At 45.3% G+C, this 19,231-nt stretch overlaps 1 protein-coding gene across 1 annotated transcript in view; it reads left to right on the forward strand.

Moving 5' to 3' along the window:
- The window catches only part of Kif5c (kinesin family member 5C), a 158,182-nt gene extending 142,012 nt beyond the window's left edge, over positions 1–16,170 (forward strand). The window contains exon 26 of the mRNA XM_021184624.2: positions 12,545–16,170. The gene's annotated coding sequence lies outside the window, so the exon portion shown is untranslated. The remainder of the gene's footprint in view (positions 1–12,544) is intronic.
- Positions 16,171–19,231: the final 3,061 nt, after the last annotated feature.

Here is a 19,231-nt window from a genome sequence, read left to right on the forward strand (position 1 = left end):
AAAGCGAGACAGAAGTAAGGGGTGGCTTTAAGTCTCAGGAATGGGATACAACGAGTGGGTTACGAGTCATATTTTTATCAATATTGTGAGCCTCGATAAGTGGGGGTTTGAAGAATGTGTAGTTTATATTTAAGTTCCTACCACTCGGATGTTCATTATTGCTCTGACAGTAAAAGAGAGATATGCTTTTGGAAGAGAAAGAGGAAGTGGTATGTCTGTCCCTAGTAACCGAATACAGAAAGATTCCCAGTCAGGCTGGCAGTGGATAGTAGGGGGCTCAGAAAACCGCAGACTTGGAGTGTGTAGATGGGAAGGGATGGTCACAAAGTGACTCCTGGGCTCTGAGCCCTCACTAGGGAGGCTAGCTGACAGAGCAGGGGAGCATCAATCAAGGCATGCCTTGGTGATCCAGAGCAACTGATTTTGCCAGTGCTTTTAGAATCGGCATTTGAAGTGAATGGTCCAGGGCAGAATGACGGCATTACTAAGGCCCAGCTGCAGGCTTCAGGAAGGGTGCTTCTGTGTAGCTTTACATAAACAGCCAGGAATTAGCCAATGTCTGGCCAGATGAGTGGGAACCAAAGGGCAGGCCTAGGCAGTCTGCACTGGGGCAACACACTAGGAGTATCACAGTGAGTTGGGCTGTAAGTCATCCATTCAAGTCCAAACTGTGCTTCTAGTCTGAAATAAAATCAAATTGGATATTACTGAATTGTTTTTGATTGCATGTTGTCAGGACCAAGGACAAAATCTGAAAAGTGGTTATTTGGGGCTATTTAGGAAAAAAAAAGGCCTCAAATTCTTGTGTGGGCTGGAGGCAGAGAGCAGGGGTGGGGTGTGCACTTAGCATGTAAGGGACCTGGGTTCAGTACAATGCAACAGTAATAAAGGTACCAGCTTAGGTGGGTAAAGGACAACAGGCCAGGCTACTAGTGGAGTGGGGCCTACCCAGACCTCTCTGTTTTTACCAAGAGTGGCCAGTGGTTTTGATATCCAGCAAAAATGTAATACCTACTTCTCTGTAGTAAGCAGGGCTCATATACAATGATAGTTTCTCATGGGCAGGAAGTGCAAGGGCTGGGTATAGTTAGTAAGGTCTGTAGAGACCACAGAATCTCAGACTATTAGACTCTGTCCTCTGTGGGTGCCTCCTTTCCTCAGCGTTGCCTCATGGCCTCCAGAATGACTTCTGCTAGACCTTCAGCTCCATGTCTTCTTTCCAGGAGTTGTATCCCAAGAAGAAGCCAGGGTGAGACAAAGGCAGCTCTCCTGGCCTCAGCAGCCTCCCTCAGAGTACCCATGCAAAACTGAAGTCTACATCCTCATGCCTGGATCAGAGGCATGTGGCCACATAGGAGACTAGAAAAGGCAGCTTTATCTGGGTACATTGGTACCCCAAAAGGGAGTTATTGTTGTGAGCATAATCCTTGCAATGGTAACCTAATGGGTGAACGATCTTTTCTGACTCCTGGTTTAGAAGACTCAGTGTCACAGAGGGGACGGTGGTAGAAGAAGCTTAGTTCCTGGAGGCAGGAGCACTGTACATCATGTAGGGTCAGGATGCAGAGAAGGCGGCAGGAAGAAGGGATAGGGAGAGGTTTCAAGGACCACACCTCCTAACAGTTCACTACCAAGTGTTTATCAAGCATAGGCTACGGGAGAGGGATTTAGACTGCAACAAGAGTCATGCTTTTAAGAGAATAAGAGTGGATGATGGGGTGGATACTTAGCAGTCTGGGCAACATGCAGTGTGTAGTTTGTCATTTGATAAAAGCACCTTGTGAGCTCTGACCTTCCAACAAGTTCTTAGTAAATACACTGACCCAGGGCTTCCAGACTATGTTTTAAATCCCTCCTCATGGAATTCAGTAAAACTCTGCCAAACCTACCCAAATCCAGGTAGACCTGGGACTTGCTATGTAGCCCAGACTTACCTTGAACTCACAACAGGCTGCCTGCCTGAGCCTCCTGAGTGTTGGAGTCACAGGTGTGAGCTACCACAGTAGATTTAAAACTCAACATTTTGTGTAAGGTGTACACAACCAAAGGTTGATTGTTTGTCACTGGTCTGACCTCTTATACTGGAGACTGAAAAGTCACAACTTCTCTGACCCAGAACTTCAGAAGGGGTGACCTAGATGTCTATCTAATGCCAAGCATTAAGCTACCATATCACAGCAACGGTATGTTGTCACTAAGAGCTCCACCAGAGGTTTTGAGTTTCTGTAGTGTGCCATCATTTACGAAAGGAAGTTTCCCTCTATGACCAACTTCTGAGAGCAACAGTGATCCACTGGCACAGATATTTAGAAAGCAGCTTGACAGCCACATCACATATCTTTAATAAAACCATGATAGCTATTTTCCACTGTGGCCTGTGAACATCCCCAGCCTCAGATTTTTGTTGTCTCTAACAGTACCGGAAGCAAATTCTCCCCTATAGAGTGGGGTTTAAGTCTAGTTGGAAAGCAGTTTGTTGTACCCCAATCATCTGTGCTGCTGTTGTACCTGTAGTCACCTCTTGCTTGGCACTTTGATAGCATGGCATGCAGGGTCCAGAAGGACTGGTGGTGACGATTCTCCCGCAACAGCCTGCAGAGCACCTTGCAGCATTATGAAAACCAGCCAGCAAGGGGGGAAGCCTCAGTTCAGTCCCAGCCCGATTTCTCTGTTTTGTAATCGACGCATGCACCCTGTTTGCCAGTCAGGTCTCACCATTTAGTTCTGGCATGGAGCCAGCCGCAGTGGCCAGTTTTCCCTGTTTGGGGTGGGATGGGGTGGGGAGGTGGAATTCTCTGTAGCCGATGACAACTAGAGAGTTAGCCCAATGCTGTCACTGAGATTTTTCATTGTGATTATGTAACAGTATTTTGGCTTATAGGAGTGTTGTCTCCTGCTCATGCAGGATGCCGTCCTGTGTGCTCAGCAGCTGCCTTAACTGTTCTCTCACATGCTTTTATACATCTGTAAGACACTCAAGAGTTGGTGTTCTATATCGAAGCCTTTTTTACAGAAGTAGGCAGAGCCCTTGAAAAGACCATTGGCATCCATTTCAAGTAGTGCCACCAGTCTTAAGTGGCTAAGGGCATACTAGAAAAGGGACCTTAAGAAGATCTAATACAGTACAAAAAGATCTCATCACATTTACAAATTATTTCTTCAAAATTGCAACATTAGAAACTGGGCATGGTGGTGTGTATTTCTAATCCTGGCACTCAGGAGGCAGAGGCAGGCAGATCTCTGCGAGTTTGATGCCAGTTTGGTCTACAAAGTGAGTTCTAGGACAGCCAGGGCAGTTTCACAAAGAAACTCTGTCTTAAAAAGCAATCAAACATGATACTGTGTTAGTATGTGGTATGACCTTTGTGAACTCCTGCTCAGCCTTTTAGAAGCCCAGTAGCACAGCATTTGTCTAACACAAATCTTGCTTTTGTTGCTGGCCCGTGCAGTGCCCTTCTCTGTTTTGCCTCCTTTCTCATTATCTTTGTTGATTTTGCTGTTGTGTTTTATGAACCCAGTTTACGTGTTGACTGTGTTCAGATCTCAGAGCCTCTCTTACATCATAAGGGTCACCAAAGCCACCAAAGCCCCCAGCTCTTCCTGGGGTCCCCATTAAGTCAGTCTCTTTTTTAAACAGGCCCACCAGACCCAAGCTAATTCTCTTATTGACAGGCACCTGTCCTTTTATCATCTTCTGGTCCCTCATATTCATGAGGACCTCACCTGATGAAAACCTTGAGTTTGAATGGTCTCTATGAGCCAGTCCATCAGACATTGGTTTCCGTCATGTTGACAATTCTGGTTCCCAGCTTTTGTCCCAAGAAACTTAGCTTAGCTGCTTCTTTGCTACAGGACTCAGATTGCTCCCATCTGCACGCATGCCCCACAGCCTTACAGGCCAGGCCGTGACAGGCCCTTCTTATGGCCTGTGTAGAAATCTTTCCCAGTTCAAGAAGCTGAGAGGCAGATAGTTCCTGGGTATCATGGTCTTGCACGGGTTTCTCTGTGTAGCTGTGACTGCCCTGGAACTCATTCTGTAGACCAGGTAGACCTCAAACTCAGAGATCCACCTGCCTCCGCCTCCTGGGTGCTGGGATTAAAGGCGTGCACCACCAGCACCCGGTGGCACGGGCCATGCTAAAGGATCCCATGCACATGCTGAGCCATTCCCCTGTATTAATGGTTAGACCTAAGGGCTGTTTTGTTTTGTTTTGTTTTTTTAAATCACTTTTACCTTGTTCTCTTCTCCCTCGTTAGCTGACTTCTTACATGGGCTCCATCTTTGTGGATCCCACAAAGTGCTCTTCAACAGCCTGTGTTGCATTCTTGTACCCGTCCATAAGAGGTGGCAAGGCAATACCTCCATCTCATTTAAAATAGGGCAAATATAAAGGCAAGTGATTACTACTTGTTCTTTTCCCATTTTTATCTTGGTAAACCAATGAGACTCATTAGGGTTACTTACAAGAACAAGGATGACTCGAAGACAGCTGCCTCACTGAAAGCCCACTCCTGCTGGGACCCTGGTCCTCTGCATGATTTGTAGGTAGCTCAAAGACATCTGCCTCACTGAAAGTGAATCTCCTTTGTAGTCCTTACTACTTACCTAACTTTGCTGGGTTAGGAGGAATGCTTATATATCTGGTCAGTTTCAGGGACTTCCTGAGACTTGTGGGTTGCTTCCTTCCATAGTCTTAAGAATGGAGCTTTTAAATTTGGAGGAAATTGCTCCACAGCAGGTGAGCAAGAGTCTAGAGCTCAGCAGAGTCCAGAGTCAGAGGCCTAGAGAGTGAAGCTCCACAGATTGTGTTTACAGTCTGATGTTTTAGAGTCCAGGGTAGAGGGAAGAGTGGAAGGTGGACTGGCCTGAAAACTGACAAGTAGGTCATGGAAAGGAGGTGGCACGAGGGTAAGATCTGAATAAGAGTTTGTAAGGTTCCAGGGAGACAGAGACTAGGTAGTTGGTGAAAGCCAGATGGTGGTGAACTTGGGCAGCTTTAGGCAGTCTGTGTGGAGCTGGATGGCGAGTGGCTGCTGGTGCTGATGATAGTGACAGTGAGGAATGAGACAGCAGCTGTAAGTTACATTTGATGGAAGCCAGAGATGTGGAGGATGTAGGTTGACATAGGTGTCTATCTCAAAAAGCAGATGATATTGTTTCCAGTTATCAACTGGTGGTATCCATCCAGCTAAGGTGGCAGAGGTGGAGGTGCAGATGCAGCAGGAAGGTAGGTGGGGTAGGCAGAGGTCAAACTGCTCAGCACTGGGCCTCCCTTTTTTTTTTTAATATATTTTATTACGTATTTTCCTCAATTACATTTCCAATGCTATCCCAAAAGTCCCCCATACCCTCCGCCCACTTCCCTACCCACCCACTCCCACTTCTTGGCCCTGGCGTTTCCCCTGTACTGGGGCATATAAAGTTTGNANGTCCAATGGGCCTCTCTTTCCAGTGATGGCCGACTAGGCCATCTTTTGATACATATGCAGCTAGAGTCAAGAGCTCCGGGGTACTGGTTAGTACATCATGTTGTTCCACCTATAGGGTTGCAGGTCCCTTTAGCTCCTTGGGTACTTTCTCCAGCTCCTCCATTGGGAGCCCTGTGATCCATCCACTAGCTGACTGTGAGCATCCACTTCTGTGTTTGCTATGGGCCTCCCTTTTTTTCCAAGTAAGAAGCATAGATTATCAGCAGTGAGGGAGGGGAGAAGGGCTGTAGGCCTGAGAAGAGAGACAGTGTGAAATGGTCCTCTCAGGGAGCATGGAGTATTTGTCTGAGGCTCCACACTGAGTGTAGACACCCAGTTAAATATTTATCCAGCTCTCTGGTTCTGAGGGCCCTGGAGATAGCTCCTTTTCTTGACAATGCATTGGCAACGCAAATGAGGACTTATTCCAATGTATCCACCAGATGGCACTGTAAGGGCATTGCTGAATTCACATTCAGCAGCACTTCAACAACACATTTGTCTGTAATGTGTGCCCTGACCTCCACCCAAGGGTGTGTGTGCGTGCGTGCGTGCGTGCATGCATGTGTGTAGGGGATATTTATCGAGCTACAGCTATATAGAGGTGGGTAAAATCTATTTATCTCCCATATTTCCCTTATATTTAACTGTTAGATTTTCTTAAACATGACTGGTAAAAGAATATTTCTAAGAAATACAATTCTCAGAGGTCCCCAACATTTGTTGAACTTATTTTATTACAATACTTAAATATTTATAAATTCAAAACAATACACGTTCCCTGTTCTTACATATTTAACACAGCCATAAAGTCAAAACAAATTTTAAAATGACATTAAAACAAAACCACAAGTCAGAAATTCAAACCACTTAACCGTATCATAATTTAACAAAAGATGAATTGAGTTTTCATCGAAAATAAACAGAAACGTGCAGTGTGACCGTATGCTTCCGTTGTGAGTCTGACGTGCCCTCGCTTGCATGTGCCTTGACTGGACCAAGGTGTCACACTCCTTCTGTTAGAACCACGCCATGCCTCTTCTTGTGTCTGGAGTGCATCGCGTTCCTTTTGAGTGGCTAGGCTGGAGACAGTTCAGGTCAGAGAAAAATCAAGTGTGAGGCTGTAGGTATATGGTGTAGGGTGTGACCATTGATAAAATGTCTGGTGTAGGGTGGTATGACCATTGGTGAAATGTCTGGTGCCATCTCTGGAAACCATAATGGTATCCTACAGAGACTCATGTAGTGTTTGGGACATATATTTAATGAAACAAATAAGTGTTTTTTTCTGCTCTGCTTTTATGTTTGAGACACAAGGAAAGCACTCGAGCAGCCCCTTCCATAGCCTGACAGGAACCCCTGGTTAGCCTGCCTTTTCCAGAGGAGCTTAGGGGTCATGCTATGACCCTCTGCCTTTGTTCCACGTGACATTCCATGGACTATCATTGAAGGATACCTGTCCTATATAGATTCTACTTCCTCAGGATCCCTAATGTGAATAAAATAAATAATTATGAATTATTAGTGTAAATCCTTACATGCTGGGTAACGGGATGCAAAGAGATGTACAATAAAGCTATACCAAATGCTCACTGCTGTCTGCTGCCTCAGTAGTTATCCTGAAATCCTGACTGCTGGGCTGCCTGGCCAGTGCACCTCTGTTCCAGCACAGACCTTGGCCTTGCCCTGATGGAGCCATAGACATAGAATGCACACACTGCTTTCTAGACTCCTCACAGTAAACTGGGCTCGTGCAAGGGAGACTCCAGATATTCAGCAGGGAGAGGAAAGTCAGTATTTCTAATGCAGGCCTCTCTTGCATTTTTTTCTTGGTTCCCAGTGCTCCCACCCTTCATCATCTTAATACACTTGAAGCTGGAGCCATAAACTTCTGGCGCAGTTATGGTATGAGTGTGTCTTCCTTTGATCAGAAGAAATTCCAACCTCCTCAGACCCCCCCCCCCCCAACTTCTCTACTGCTTCCCTTCCTCCATCCAGGCAGAATGGCGTTTCCTCTCTAAGCACTTGGCTACTCCAACACCAAAGCCCTTCCTTTCAGGATTTTGGCTTTGGGTTGAGCTTCCCAAAAGGCCGCTCACTCACTCTGCCCTTGTCTGTCTCACTCTCCTGTCTTTTCATCTGTGACTTTTTGTCTTAATCACCCGAATCCCATTTGTCTTGCTCCACTGTTAGGGTGACTCTTCACTGTCTCCCCTTGTGACACCTAGTCACAAGTAAATTATCTTGTGTGTCCCCAAGATGCCCACACAGCTACTTGTTCCCAGCAGAAATGGATCATACTGTGCGGGAGGGCAGACCAGATGTGGCTGTCAGCTTAGCCCCTGAGACTGTGACACTGAGTCTTACTGATGGCATGCAGGGATCCTCCAGACAGGTGCAGCCCACCTCTTGAACCTCCAGACCATTCATGGTGCTGCTCTAAAACCCTAGCCATTGGTAACTGGATGATTGCAAGGTTCATCATTCAAGGAGCTCACTACAGGCAGAAACAGTGACTGGATTCCGACCGAGGTGGTGCTGGATCTCTTTGGTCTGAGCCTGGTTCTTACCCTCTGGCCAAGTCACTTTGTCTTTGTGCCACTGTGTGGTCAGCAGCTACTTAACAGGTCCGTGGAGGACCAAGTGTGTCAGTGTGAAATTAAGGTATAGGGTCTGTGTGCCTAGACCAGGCATTTGCAAGCCTCATAACCAGAGAAAAAGTGCAGATTTTTAGGGTAAAAGTTCGGGTTCCACTGGCAGCCCTGGTACCCTAGGCTAGACCACCTTCCCGGTATACCAGGCAAAGAGATGGTAATGATAAAAGTCAGAGATAGATTTATTCAGTGTTGCCACACTAGGAAAGGGGACAAATAAGGTCCCACTGCCTCCTCAGGGTTCTTGGCATAAGTTGTACATTTACACACAGGGAGAACTGGGTCAGGAGGAGAGAGGTGTATGCAGAGATGGGCAGGTCCTGGGCAAGGTGTGGTCTGGTTTGCGTCAGTTCTGGTTCTGGAGGGAGATCCACAGAGGCCCTTATTGCTGGCGGGCCCAGCGTTTCTCAGAAGATGGTCACTTCTACTTCAGAATATAGCCATCAAGACCCTCATGGAAAGTTGCCTTCAGGTAGCAAAAGGGGGTCCAGGGCTTCAGGGCTTCAGGGTAGGAAGTTAGGGGGTGAGGGTTATCATGTGGGTTTTCCTCTTCCTGAAACTCCATTTGGACAATGGCATCGCTGTGCCTTTAGTCTTGAAAGGGGATGAGCTAGGTTAGACGGGCTCTGTGAGCAGCTAACGTGCCAAACTGAAGAGGTATGTGGAGGATGCAAAAGAAAGCAGGAAGGCAGCCGGGCGTGGTGGCGCACGCCTTTAATCCCAGCACTCGGGAGGCAGAGGCAGGCGGATTTCTGAGTTCGAGGCCAGCCTGGTCTACAAAGTGNTGGTCTACAAAGTGAGTTCCAGGACAGCCAGGGCTATACAGAGAAACCCTGTCTCGAAAAACCAAAAAAAAAAAAAAAAAAAAAAAAAAAAAAAAGAAAGCAGGAAGGCACAAAAGACCCAGACACCATGTTTTCATCCGGCTTTCCAGTTACCTCGTGGGTCCACAGGAGAGTCAGTGGTTAGTAGAAGAAGCAGCCTCTGGTCCTGTTTCGCTGCTGTTTCTGCGCATGCTCACACCACCTAACCAGGGCTTCTTATTCTGTGTTCCAAACAGAAGGGCCAAACTAAGGTGGGCCTGAGACTAGGAACTTGGAGCTTCTGTGTGCCCGTTCTTGAAGTTTTGACTTTGGATACCTTGTGTATCCTTCGAGAGGATCAGTGGTACCAGAGGCTTTAGTATCTATTTGTCATATGTATCATATACAATTTAAAAACTAAAACATTACATGAATGATTCACTTACATAAGTTACCAGAAGTAAACATTTTTTTAATAAAAAGTTTAATTTTTAATTTTGTGTATGTCTGTGTGTGGGAATGTACACATGAGTACAGAGGCCAGAGGAGGATTTAAATCTCTTGGATCTGGAATGACAGATGGGTGAGTGAACTGGCTAAGGTGGATGCTGGGAACTGAACTCTGGTCTTCTGCAAGAACAATATGTGGTCTTAACCACTGAACCATCTCTCTAGCCCCTTTACTTTATAAGCAATTGATTTTTATTTAGTTATGTGTCTGCATGTCTTTATGTGGGTATGTGCATATGAGTGCAGGCATAACCAGCATTTTTAAGGAAAGATTCTTTTTTTAAAAAAAACCCTCAGCAAGTTGGCATTATTTTACATTTTCGTAGACCTCTTTGTCTCCTTTAATGGATAGCAGCTACTTCTTGGATCTGCTTGTGCCTCCATGGCCTTGTGCTCTCCATGGCCTTGCCTGGAGTATATGAAGACAGCAGCCACCCTTATCACTTCAGAGAAGATTCTTGGCTGTTGCGAGAAGGGATTCAAGGGATACAAGGGTCCTTATGTAGGAGTCTGACAGGACAATATGGAAGGCATTAAAGGAAACTCAGACAAGAACTTAGCCAAACTTGACCTTTAGAGTACTAATCTTACAGTTGTTGTGAGGTCAAAAGGAAAATAGTGTGTCTGTAGGGACCAGGACAGAGGGACCTGAGGTGGGCAGTGCTGGTGGCCTGGAGATTACCACCCAGAACTCAGACGGCGACTCGGTGGCACCAGGAAGACCTTGCTTCAGTAGTCTGGGTTATGCACTTCTCCTGGTCAAAAATGCGGAACGGTTCCTCCGTGGCAGATTGTATCGCCACGATAAGCAAAGGCAACTGGTAATTCTTATAAATGGGGATTGAACTGTAGAAAGGCGAAGGGAAAGATAAAACTATGTACTGTTTGGATTAAGCTTAAATCTACTGCAAGCAGTTTCAAAAGCCAACGTTGAGGGTTGGAGTCCAAATCTGTCTTGCAAAACCCTTCTGTGTATAATTAGCTTCTTTCTTCAGCCTTCTCCGCCCCTTCTAGAGCAAGGTGATTTTATTTCCTTTTAAATCTGGCCACATGTCCCCACTCTGAATTGCTGGCCGCAGATTGGCTGAGCCTCGGGTCAGTGCACTGCCTGGTCTCTTGACCGCTGGGTGAGAGAACATCTCTTCTACAGGCCTGGGCAAGGAGCTTAACAGAAGCAGATCTTCTGCTTTTCCATTCAGCAGCCTGTCACAGTCCACCTTTCTCACTGCCCCTGAAGTGAATAAAGTAAGCCTCCATTGTGGCTCCCGTTTCTTTCAAGCTGTCAGCCCAAATGTGCTGGAACTTGTACTGGGGGGCGGGGGTGCAGTGTGGGACTTGAATACCATCTTTCTAGTGGAAATCTCCTCCCTTCATGGTCTGCTGAGTTCTTGAGGCTGGGCCACAGCATTTGTGTGCTGAATGCTTCCTGTGTCAACATGGGTTGCCTGTTGTCATTGCTGTAGGCCATAGTCTCCAGTAAGGTCTGCAGCCAGCACCTCCCTGCCTGCAGGTACCCAGGAAGACCAATCCCTTTGCCCAGTGGGGTGGTGCGTTTGGAGGAACGAACCCTTAGGTGAAGTAGGATCTCGGTGCTGCTCTCCAAAACCCTTCCTTTGGTTTTCAGCACAGAGTAGATTGTAAATGACTGTGTCATCTGCACTCAGCAGGAAGCACAAACTCTCAAGAAAGGTCAAATGTGAGACGCGTCCTCCCTATAAACTGCTTTATCTCTCTGTAACTTCTAAAAATACAAGATTATCATCAAAGGTTGTTTCTACTCCCTTTAATCAGGATGGTTGTAAGCATGGGAAATGACAGACTGAGATTCCTGCATATTTACTCTGTGGGTCCAGGAGAAATGGCTATTCTTAGAAAGCACGAACTGTCCCCTCACCTGCCAGGTTTCTCTTCTGTTCCATGCTCCTCTTTCCTTTTTTTGTATTCACGCATAATTTATGTTGTGTTTATTTACACAAAATATGTGGTGCTGCTTCCACTATTCTGAATGAGGAGGCTGTAGAGAAACAACTTGGAGACAGTACTGTGGCAGGGCTGTGAGGCCTCACAGGTGGACAGAGGCTGGAGGCAAACAGGAAGTAGTACAGTGTGTCAGGTTATGAAGTCTCGTTCAGACTCGGGAGCAGATGAGTTTTTCTTTGGCTCCATCATATTTCCTGTTCCACTTCCTTAGGCTTCCTAGGACAAGGCTGTGCCTGCCCATTGGGTTCCTTCCCCACCCCTTCAGCCCAAGGGTTCCAGGACCTCTGCCAGAAACCCACAGGACAGATTACAGATGGGTCAGGGCCCCATGATGCTGCCAGGGATTGACTCTTTTGCTGTGTTGAGTGTCAAGCTTACAAGAGTTAGTGGAAGATGACTCAGGGCTGGTTTCTAATCAGGAGAGGTCTAAGACTCCCATCCTGGGGACCTGCCCAAGGTCAGATGGACAGACCTCTACTGAGAGTAAACTGGAAGCGGGTGTTGTACTGAAATCTTCATGATGCCATTGGTGTGGAACACACTTTCAAATCAGTTCTCTCTTTCTAGAATGCCTGGGTCAGGACCATGCCTGACCTGCCTGGTGATGTGTGTCCTGGTTAATGAGTGATGTGTGATTGTCCCCTGGGACAGGAAGTGCTTTGTGCTATTCCGATGGCACACAGATTCAGAATGTACTGACTTTTGGAAGAGACTACTGTGACTGTGTCAGGACAAAATCCTTAGATGCAGGATGTAGGAAGCTCTATTATCCACCATGTTAGCCAAGTCTCAACTGAGAAGCAGTGAGGGCGAGCGGGAGACACCAGGCTGAGCACACGCATGGTGGAGTATGTGCCAGTCCCTCAGTGGCAACACTGTTGTGAAGAATAGCAGCATTCGTACATATTGAAGCCGTATTTTAATACTGGACTACAAAAATGTATCCTTGAGATTAGGTTTTCCCTTCAGTTTTACCTTTTAATGCAGATTCTGAAAGAAATAAAATAAGAGGCTCGAGTTGTACTTGTATTGGACAGCTCTGCTCAAAATGTCTAGACTGAAACAGACGTCTGAGGAGTGAATCTGCTGACCACTAATGCCTGTGTTCTCTCTTTCATTTTTCAACAGATATGACTCCACGTAGCATGAAAAGGACTGTATTAGTCACCAGTTCCTTTCTGTCTCCTCCTATACAGTTTCCGTTTCTTTTTACACTTGCTTGCCCAGCCGTCTATAGTACACCAGATTCAGGTGTTTGCGCTGTGTAGAATTTGTGTGCACAGATACGTGCTTGGATCCTTCTCCTAAGAAGTTGGAAGGAGGGGGTTATGCAATACCCACTTCCTGCTCAGACCTCGCCACTTCTCAGCCTCCGGGGTTGTGTGGTCTCTGGAGGCCCCTGCAGTGCACTGGCCCCTTGGAATGGAACGCCCTGCTGTACCATCCTAGAGGGACAATCAAGTGCAGTGGAACCAGTGACCACGCTCTGCCTCGACTGTCTGGTTTCCTGTAAAATAAACACATTACTTTATATTTTTAGGGAACAAAAAAAAAGTGCTGCTATAGGGTTCAAAATTTTCATTCTGAACACTTTTCCAAAACCAACCCCAGAGAGCATTTTAAATATCCTGGTCATATCTTTGGATCTGTAAAATAGACCTTTTAGTATGGCACCTGTTAAAATGCAAAGCAGATTCCTCCAAGGCAGAAAAACAGTTTGACAATAGCAGTGTAGAATTTGCTCATTCAGACACATCTATGAAAATACGAAGAGTCGTAGAATTCACCTCCAAGCTGCTCGCTGGTGAACCTGCAGTGACTAGTCCTGGCCAGCCCAGTTGTTTGAACATCATTCCTGTACAAGAGTTGAAAATGCTGCAGAATTGGGTGAGTGGAGATGGGGCTGCCTCCCCTCCTCACAGCTTCCTCCGGATGCCCTGGAACCTGCCTTGGGCTAGCCTCTTTTTCTAGCAAACCATCGCGTGCTTGAGGAGATATTCCTAAAGAGATCCAGCGTCAATACAGTAGTTGGAAAAGAATTCCCTCAGGGGAAAGTCATTGGTGAGATTTATGCCTTGTCTGTTTTTATTGTAACCTATCATTGCAAACTGCTGATTTGAATTCTTTCTTTGGCACCAGATAGGCTTTTTCTTCTTTGAGGCACAGTTAGGGGGGAAAAATCAGTATAACTAGATTGGGGTTTATTTGTTTGGGGGTTTTTTTTGTTTGTTTTTTGTATATTTAATTATTACTTTATTCAGATCCATGAATCGAAAGGTGACTACGTCCAGTTGGGCATACTAAAAGGATCAGTTGCCAAGTAGTCAAGCATTTCAAGAGAAACTGACAGGCTTCAGTGAGTCACTACTATGTGCTGCTATTTGTTTTCATGAATTTGTGGTTTAGATAGTAACATCTCCATTCATCTCAGAGAAATGACCCATCCTGTCATCTTATGTGCCCAGGAAGTGTGAGCTCGCACTGTCTTCTGAAGCTGGTACCCCTGGAGTAAGGGGAGACTCTAGGCTTTCTCAAGGCTGTGAGGGTGGGGTAGAAAAAGTTAATGTGTGTGCTTATGCACATGCTTGTGGGAAATGCTGAGGATTGTGTATATTACCTTCCGGATTCTGTTGTATAGACCTTTCCTAACACTGATTTGACTTAACTTATTTGTTAGATGTTGCCCTTTATAACAGTGTTTTGTTTTTAATTAGGTGTGAAAAGAAGACAAGTTCTATTGAAGTATTTATTTTACAAAGATGATTTTGTGTTTACCTGTGTTCACTTTGTTTCATGTTGTTGCCACTGTTGGCTGCTATTGGAGTCTGATGGAGGGGTCCTTTGCAGGGCAAGTCTGCAAACCCCATCAGTACCAACTGATGCCGGGTTAGAAGCTTGCTGCCTATGTTTGCTTCTGACTCGGAAACTGAAACGTTGGCCTTTAAGAGGGCTACCAATGGAATGCTTCTTGTCTAGAGGACCTGCTATTGTCTTTTAGACTTGTGTTTAGAAATTGGGTACAGGTCAGTAATACCTCATTCTTGGCTTTCATTAGCAGCCATTGTAAAATGGATGATTTTAGATTCTTTCTAAAGCACTTTCCCCCTAGGTTCCCATTTTCTACTTCTGAAGAGTTGTGGGGCACTTTCAAGTTTTAAAAGGCAGCATTCGTTTGTAGTTCACATTACTTGATCTCTACAAGGGCCTTACAAAATTCACTGTACTTTTATTCACAGAGAAAGTTGGCTTTGATGTCTTTTAGAGATAATTCTGCTAGTTGCTGATCAGCCAGTCAGTTCATCTAGCGCCAGTCTTTATAAGACCTCTAATCGAATTTTCTCACACTGTGACTAAAAGCTAGGCATGTCATTGGAACAGATCATGTGGTTTATTCAAGCAATCCCTAATCTCACATTGTCTATTAATTCCTTTATCAGAACAGTGTGCTCTCAGTCTGCTTTTTTAAAAGGCCATGTTTATAAAGTTTTCATTGTTTGACAGGCTGTTACATCCTATATTCTAGCTGTAAAAATCCCACTTCTGAACAGCCAAGTGGATGGCTCCATTTTGTCACATGTTTCACATTGCTGGAATGTATGCCAATGTGTGTTCTCTGAATAATTTACTATCTCATGCCTACTTCTTGAAAGTTTACTCTGAGATGCCGTAGGAGTGCAGCCAGATGGTTTAGACAAATAACCTCCGCTTGCCAGCCGTTGGGGTGATGATTAAGAATGTTATTGAAGATAGTGGTTATGGTTGGGCTTATAACGCCGACTGCATTTGATCAGCTCCTTAGAGAATCCTGAATGTAGGTCTCATCTCTTCAAATGCTGAGCAGTTTGCTTTAGTGGGCGTCAGGTAAAACAGTCAGAGGTGTTAGCCTTTTAAAAGATGGAGAATCACATGGTGAAGAATTCATAGAAGTGTTGTAATAAATGAAGGGCTAAAAATGTTTGTCTAGAATGTAGATCCAGTGGCACCTTGAAGCCTCCAAGTCCATACAGAGATGTGATTTTTCCGTCTCAGTATGCTCCCAAGGCGTCACGAGAGCTTGAGGGAATGGGGTTTGTGTCAGCTTCTCTTTCCTAGAAGAATAGCTAAAGGATCATAAAGCTTCAGTCACCCCCTTCCTTTGTAGGGCAGGCACCATGGGGACTCTGGGTAGAAGACATTGGGGGACGCTTGTCATTGGCAGAAGTTTGTCATTGGGCAGGTTTTACTCCATTGTCCCATTCTGACTTTCTTGAGCAAGCTAAAGAACCACCACTGTTTAAAACTGCTTCCTAACAACTGTTGAGTAAGACCAGGTAACTGCCAAAGGCAACACTGGTCTGTGAAGTCTGCTTATGTACTGAGAACTGTCTATCAGCTTTTAAACACTTCCCATGTGTGCAGACAAAAGGGGAATAGGGCTTTCTGTAGAATTCTATCTGTCTAGTGTGTAAAGTGTCACGTGTACTGCAGATGTCTGTTCTCTGGGCTTTATGTTCTGTACAGTAGATTTCATTAAGAAAAATTGTGGACAAATTTGTTTCTGTGGTTTGATGGGGGAGATGGCGATGTGTATTTAAATAGCTATCCTGTGAGATAGAAATGTCCCCAAAGATCTGGAAGTAACCCTCCCTGGCCCTCGGAAAACTCTGGCTATCTCCTAGGTTCTAAAATGAAGATGTATGGATACTCTGGCAGACTGCATGTTGTATAATTTGAAAATACTCAAAACTGGACAATAAAACTGAGTTAAACTTTGACTGGTCTGGTGTCCTTATTTGAGCCCCAGCAGGGTGTCTGACATGAAGTCAGGAAGTGTGTATTGGAATGAAGCATGTTTTGAAAGAAGCCACTCCAAGATGAACCACCTAAGTCAAAGCTTTGTTCTTTTTTGTTGCTGGCTTTTTGTTGTTGAGGGTTTTTTTCCCCTCTAGGTATGTGCTTTTTTTTTTTTTTTTTTTTTTCCCAATCCTGGCAGTGGTGGTGCACACCTTTAATCCCAGTCCAGCACTCGGGAGTCAGAGGCAGGTTGATCTCTGAGTTTGAGGCCAGCCTGAACTACAGTGAGTTCTAGGAAAGCCAAGGCTACACAGAGAAACCCTGCCTTTAAAAAAACAAACCAAACCAACCAACCAACCAAACAAACAAAAAATTGCTTTCACAGTAAAACTAAAATTATAGTAATTCTATTTTTATCTCTAAAAAATAGATATGGACTTTTAGGTGTGTTTTCTCACCACCATCAGAGTGGCAGGATTAATGGAGGAAGATTTCTATTTTGGTTCATGGTTTCATAGTGTCTCCGCTATACTAGGGGAAAGCGTGGCTAAGAAGCTTTACCCTGGCAGTGGTGGTACCTGCCAATGACTCAGCAAAACAGCAAGCAGGTGAGAGTTTGGACTGCCTGAGAAAAGCGCCTGTTCTCATGGCAGGCATGGAACACTGTCGTCCTTCATCTGAGAAAACAAAGGTCCTGCCTATGCTGAAGGCCTCCTTGAATCATTTGAGAACGTTGGGGGCCACTTGTGCTCCTGCTGTGTGTTGGTTTTTAGTTTTAAGGTACAGATCTGAAGTCTCATGAGATGACACTAGAGTCTGAGGCCTCTGGAGAATAACCAATGACAGGACCCCGGATTATTTGCTTAATCACATTTTTTTAAAACAAGAAACTCATTGCCTCCTGTGACTGGAGTCATGTGACCACAACTGGAATTCCATGTGTAAAATATCTTTGTTGCTGTTGTTAATGGTGTATGGGAGCCAGACAGTGAGCCTCTCTGCTTTAATCAATTAAAAATGGAAAAGATGGGGCTAGAGTGAAGGCTTAGAATTTAAGAGCACTGGCTCCTCTTCCAGATGGCCCAGGGTTCAATTACCAGCATACATAGGGTGACTCACAACCCTTCCTAAATCTTGTCCTAGAGGATCTGATGCCCTCTTCTGGCCTCTGAGGGCTCTGCACGCACATGGCTCATAGACTTACATGCAGGAAAATCACCCATACAAGATAATAAATTGACTTAAAGAATATCTAAATGGAAAAGAGGAGTGCTAAATGAATGCCTAGTGAGGGTAATGGTGGGCCCCACAAATACCGTGCTTTTATGATGTCTGTCCAGCTATCTAGAAATTATTCTGCACACAACTCAGAAGAGATACTGTCCAGATAGGGCATTGATGAAAGAGATGGGTGTGGTTAACATCACCCTTGTTTGTTTAAGATGGGGAGCAGTCCTCTGAAAGAAACAAATCGCCAAGCACATTTGAGTGTTCGCAAGATGACCCCACACATGAGGAACAAGGTCCTGCAGTGCAGTGGGGCTACCATGGCAGTCCTTAGGATGAGGTCTTTCTCCAGGTCTCTGATCCCTGGCTCTGAGATATCCCTAAGCTTTCCCCAGAAGCTCTGAGCTGAAGCATCTTCAGAACATCGTGAACTGAAGAGCGATTTGCCAAGGCAGTCACTGGTGACATGAGCAGTGCTGCCTTGGTGACATTCATGACAGCCATGTCTTGTAATGTGTCTTAGGGACATAATACACTGAACAGAAGTGGGAGGAGGCATTGCTCTGACACCTGAGATGACAGTGTGGGAGCCCTGACAAGAGGCCTCGAGCTGTGGGCTTGGTACTTTCTCCTTGGCATTAGGTGGTTCTTCAGACTGCAAAGAAAACAGTTTCTGTGTGATTAGTTGGGCTCAGAACCACTGTTGGAGGCCTTTTCTTACTACGCCATGAATGGCAAAGGCTGGGCTCTGCATTAGTTCTCCATCCCTTGTGAAAGGTGTGCTTTTATTTCATCTTCAAGTCCCAAATAGCCTAGCACTTCCTAACCCCTCACCATACCCAGGATGGAACTCTTAAAAGATTCTCATAGTACAGCTATTATGAAGATTTATGCATAGCAAAATGTTATTCCTACAGAATGTGTAAATTAGGGATATCTCGGAGCTAGTTTTAGATGGCATGTGACAGCATCAGGAACTTAAAATACCCAGAAAGCCACAGTAAGCAGTCAATGAGTTTTGGAGAGCATTCTGGCTGGGCGCCAGACACTATTTTAAGTGCGTTACATGTATTAATCCATCTAATCCCCCTAATAACCCCATGAGCTAGGCACTGTTATCTTCTTTTCACAGGTGAGGAAAGGGCACAGAGAGGTTAAATAGCTTGTCCAAGTTCTCCCAGCTGGCAAGGGGAGGAGGCAGGATTTAAAATCTGCTTCTAAGGCTTGTGTGTTCAACAGCTAATAACACTGCCTTTCAACACAACGATTGTGTGTGTGTGTGTGTGTGTGTGGCACAGATCGATAACCAGCGACTGGCCTCAGGAACATTTTATTAGGGATAGATACAAAATTTCATACTTCAGTAACTTTCCGTAGGAATCAGACTGTGATGACCTCATAGTCTGAATCACTTCAACCAGTCAGGGTTACTTGGGGTGATATGGAGTGGGATGCAAGGGTGCCTTCAGACCTGAGCTCTAGGAAGGAAGAATATATACTCCAGCAGCACCCTTGTCCCTGGAAGAATCTCAACACATAACTTAGTCGTGCATCAATCCTTGTCATAACTTGCTAACTGTATGTCTGTAAAAATTTGACATTATGCGTAAATTTTCTCTTCAAGACAAAGTATTTAACTTATACTTAAGTCAGGAGGACCAACACATGCTTGCCCTACCTCAACAGGCTCCTGAAGAAAGTCCAATGGTACTGGATAGTGGTTCTTTTGTCACCATGGATGTGGGAGGCCCTCTAGAGGCAGCCCACGAAACCCCTGCTGAGAGCTGCTGCCCCACCCCCTGGCCTGTCACAATG

The sequence above is a fragment of the Mus caroli genome, chromosome 2 (assembly GCF_900094665.2).
Source record: "Mus caroli chromosome 2, CAROLI_EIJ_v1.1, whole genome shotgun sequence".
Classification (NCBI taxonomy): Eukaryota; Metazoa; Chordata; class Mammalia; order Rodentia; family Muridae; genus Mus; species Mus caroli.